This window comes from Callorhinus ursinus, unplaced genomic scaffold, assembly GCF_003265705.2.
Source record: "Callorhinus ursinus isolate GAN/ISIS: 27379988/994484 unplaced genomic scaffold, GSC_fseal_2.0 scaffold1, whole genome shotgun sequence".
Taxonomy (NCBI): domain Eukaryota; kingdom Metazoa; phylum Chordata; class Mammalia; order Carnivora; family Otariidae; genus Callorhinus; species Callorhinus ursinus.
The window spans coordinates 124,809,043-124,814,160 of record NW_027397063.1 but is presented as its reverse complement, the minus strand read 5'-3'; positions in this window follow the sequence as shown (position 1 = coordinate 124,814,160).

The following is a 5,118-nucleotide window of genomic DNA, read 5'->3' as shown; positions in this document are numbered from 1 at the left end:
TTTCTTTCTTTCTTTCTTTCTTTCTTTCTTTCTTTCTTTCTTTCTTTTCTTTTCTTTCTTTTTTTTTGTATGTGAATGTCCAGTTGTTCCAGCACCATTTGTTGAAAGGACTATTTTTCCCAATTGTACTGACTTTGTTCCTTTGTCAAAGATCACTTGATGATATTTATGTGGGTCTGTTTCTGGATTGATTTATTTGTCTGTTCTTTTGTCACTACTACACTGTCTTGATTACTGTGACTTTATAGTAAATCTTGTAGTTGGATAGTGTCAGTCCTCTGGCTCTATTCTTCTCTTAATATTGTATTGGCATTAATCATTTTGTTGATATCCACAAAATAACTTGCCAAGATCTTGATTGGGATTGCATTAAATCTACAGACCTTATTGGGAAGAATGGGCATCTTGAAAATATTGAGTCTTCCCATGCATGAACATGGAATATCTCATTATTTAATTCTTTAATTTGCTTCATCAGAGTTTCATAGTTTTCCTCATAGAGATCTTGTACATATTTTGTTAGATTTATATGTAGTATTTCCTTCTAGGGACACTAATGTAAATGCTATTGAATTTTTAATTTCAAATTCCACTTGTTCGTTGCTGGTATAAAAGAAACTGATTGACTTTTGTCCATTAACTTTGTATACCACAACCTTGCTGTAATTGTGTATTAGTTCCAGGAGTTCTTTTTTTGATTCTTTTGGATTTTCTACATAGATAATCATGTCACCTGCAAGCAAAGACAGTTTTATTTCTTCTTTCCCAATCTCTGTACCTTTTATTTCCTTTTGCCATCCTATTGCATTTGCTAGGACTCCCAGTACTATGTTGTAAAGCAGCGACGGGAGGGATCATTCTTGCCTTGTTCTTAGTCTTAATAGGAAAGCTTTGAGTTTCTCATCATTAACTGTGATTTTACCTCTAGGTTTTTTTTTAAGATTTTATTTATTTATTTGACAGACAGAGGCACAGCGAGAGAGGGAACACAAGCAGGGGGAATGGGAGAGGGAGAAGCAAGCTTCCTGCTGAGCAGGGAACCCAATGGGGGGCTCAATCCCAGGACCCTGGGACCATGACCTGAACTGAAGGCAGATGCTTAACGACTGAGCCACCCAGGCGCCCCTACCTCTAGGTTTTTTGTAGGTATTCTTTACCGAGTTGAGGTTGTTTCCCTCTATTCCTACTTTGCTGAGAGTTTTTTTTTTTATCATGAATGGGTGTCAGATTTTGTCAAATGCTTTTTTGCATCTATTAATATGATCATGTGATTATTCTTTAGCATGTTGATGTGACAGATTACATTAACTCATTTTCTAATGTTAAACCAGCCTTGCATGTCGGAGATAAATCCCACTTGGTCATGGTATATAATTCTTTTTGTATTTTGCTGGATTTGATTTGCTACTATTTTGTTGAGGATTTTTACATCTATGTTTATGAGAAATATTGGTCTGCAGTTTTCTTTTCTTGTAATGTCTTTATCCAGTTTTGATATTAGGGTAATGCTAGCCTCATAGAATGAATCAGGAAACATTTCCTCTGTTTTTGTCTTCTAGAAAAGATTGTAAGAATTGGTATAATTTCTTCTTTAAGAATTCACAAGTGAACCCATCTCGGCCTGGTGCTTTTTATTTTGGAAGATTATTAATTCAGTTTGGAAAATTATTATTGACTTAATTCTTAACAGATATAGTCCTATCCAGATTGTCTATTTTTTCTTGATTTTTATGATAATATTTAATAATTACTTAATTGCAGAGTTCCAACAAATGCAAAGCAAGAACCTCTTTTCATGAAAGCATTTATATTTCCCTGATCATATAACCAGATCATCTGTCAAATTTGTTTATGTCTCTTGCTTTACCAGCTTATTTTTGTTCTACACTACTGCCTTACATGTCTTTGTTTAAATGTTTTCTTCAGGCTTTTCTTATCTTTCAGCCCTGGTCATGGATTGTTTGCCTTAAGAGGAAAACTGTCCTTTACTGGTGTCCAATAAGATAATGTAGAGTATTCACTTTGCCTATATTTTGATATTTTGAGTCAGCCTTTGAACAAGACTTAATCCAAACCCCAAGACAGAATTCTTTTCCTTCATAATACAACAGTGTATGGAACAAGTAATGGGTTACTTTTAGCGATAGAGAATACATCCAGTTTATGATGCAAATTCCCTATATTTGAATTAGATTTTACCACCGCATAATTATGTGTTTCATCTTGGACTTTATGCATAAATACAAAATTTTATTCCCTTACCACAACCATTTAGAAAAAACATCCAATTTAACGTAAAATTTCTCAAATATACATTCCTATTGTATATAAACTAATGATTGCCTACAATCATATTTTCAATGTCTGAACAGACATATGACACTATTCTTGAGGTGCTCAATACATCATGATTGTGGAAGGAGAGTCAAGATTTATAATTAAATTATACTAATTGTTTAATATGGAATTATAATATATAATATTGTAAATATAAACATTATATATATATATAACATTATAAGGAGTCACATCCATCCTCAAAAAGGGGCTTTCCTCATTATTGCTTGTTTGCATGGGATACAACCAAATAAATAATGTCTAAAGAATATAATAAATCAAATTATATTAATATTAGTTCAGTGTTTAAGAAGTATATAAGGCATATAAATGATGATATTAAAAGTAAGATAGGGAGTTTTATTGACCTAGTATAGCAGATTTCATTTTCCAAAGATGGCCACGTTCTCTCCTATCTTACCCCTTCCATGGAGAGGTGAGATTTGTGTTCTCTTCCCTTGAATTTGGGCAAACTTGTGACTATAGTATAAGTGATGCTATGTGAAATCTGAGGCTAGTTTATGAAAGTTGACACAGCTTCCACTGGATTCTCTTTTGGGACATTTGCTCTTGGAATCCAGCCACCATGCTCTGCAGGAGCCCAGACTGCATGGAGATGCTATTGTACAGGTGTTCTGATTGACAGGCCCAGCTAGGGTCTCAGCCAATGGCCAAATTAAACTGCTAGACTTGTGGATAAGTGAGCAGGTGATTCTAGCCCCCAGACATCAAGTCATCCTTCAAAGTCTTCCCAACTGATGTTCCAGTTATCATGGAGCAGAGACATGCTGTGCCCCCATGACCTTTTTGAATTTCCAACTACATCTCCTGTGGGATGCCAGGAATGTGTTTGTATTTCAGATTCTGAGATACTGTATTACTCAAGTAAAGTTTGGGATGGTTTGTTAGGCAACAGTAGTAATTGGGACACTCTTTAATGCTGGTAGGGCAGATACCTTCTATTTGCCTCTTTATCCCCAAATTTGCTTTCTCCCTGTCTGTGCTCTCTTCCGTGTGGAAGCTGACCAGCATGGACTATATCAGCAGGCTCCTCTGCCCTCCAGTGCCCCGTTATGTCAGCCAAGGGAGACTCCAGAAAGAGTTTGGAGGGAGAGAGAGTAGAGAGGTCGGAAGAATTATCCCTCTGGCTTTCTCTCAGAGAAGATGGCTCAGCTCCTTCAGCTCCAGACACTGCTGTTCTCAAGATGGCCCACTTTACATGTCTCTCTCCTGTGTTCCAAATCCATATGCATTTAATATTCGGTGCTGCTTTCTCCTCTAATTCCCTGCAGTATAGTAGTAGAGTCATAACCTCTTGTTAGTTATTCTTTGTGCTTCTCTGACATCCATTTTGTAGGCCTTTAACCAGTTCAGTTAAACAAAACCAAACTTCCCACTTCACTGCCCTACTTAGATAAGGCCCACATCCTGACTTCATTTGACCACTCCCAAGTTCTGTTCTTACCATACTCTTACCAAGAGTATGAGACAGCTGGTAACAAAACACTTAAATTTCCACTGGGCATACAGTCCCCCAGGGACCACCTGCTACCCTTCAACTAACCAATTTCCCACGAGCCTGGGAATTCCACTTAGCTAACATCCTGGATCCCAATAGAGACTGGCCTACAGTTCCCTCCCTTTCAATCCCTATTTGCTGGGGGAGCCCTTGCATCACCCAACTTCCTGTTGGCCCTACAAGGCCTGCGAGGGTTTCATCTCTGGAAACTGAGAGTAATAAATTCTCCTTTCCTTTGGCCTTCTCGTCTCTTGAGTGCCCATTCACTGTGCTGCACCAGAAACCATCATCTTAGTACACCCTGTCCTGGGTAACATACAACAGTGACAATTGTTGCTGCCACCAGGTTCCTGCATGCATATCCCTGCACATGACTTTGTAATTGGTTCTTTTGTATTCTAAAATTATTCTAAACATGATTGTGCTGTGTATTTCCTGTTGGGAATGAAGGATATAGCTAATGGTTGGTTTACCTGAATCTTGAATTTTAACCCCTCTATAAAGGCAGATGCTTCTCACCGGAATTTCTTTAATGATACTTATAACTCTGTAACTGTTATTTAAGTCCCTTCTCTTCTTATTGGTTTATCTTTATATCCCCCCCCTTTAAATGTCTTGCTCACGGTAGACACTCAGTAAATGTCTGATGTATAGATACTTGCCAATTACAGGGCACCCACAAAAATAAAGGCAAAGGTAATTAAACACATTTTTCTGGGGACATTCTCTCAGTATGTATTGAAACAGGCATGGTCTTAAGTTGAAGATGTGTTAAAAATGGGATGACACAGAAAGTATGTCCCACAAACTGAGGAAAACTAGCCTACAGGAATAGCCCCTAATGAGAGTGACCAGGTTGTTCCTACCATGTGTGCTAAGGGCACAACATGCATCAAAGTGAGTCAGTTGGCCCCTCCTACTAGACATACAGCAGGAAATATATATATGTTAACCATGGGTTCCAGGCCATAGTCTCATTCCCAAGCCAGGTTGGTGATAGGTAGAGGGTCATATATCCTGGTGGACCCAGAACTATCTTGGCTTTACTCCTGTTTCCCACATACTTACTAATAGTGTTCCTTTTCAATCTTAAATGGGTACTGACTTAAATGATAAACATAGGGTCATTTTAGCTATACATTTTCAGCTGTGGGCTGGAGAGTGTGGAGAGTGTATGCAGCCTTTTGGAAAAGAAGACAGACTGACTACAGTCCTAGAAGAGAAGCAGGCACCGTGAAACCAGAAAGACCCGAGTAGAGGCT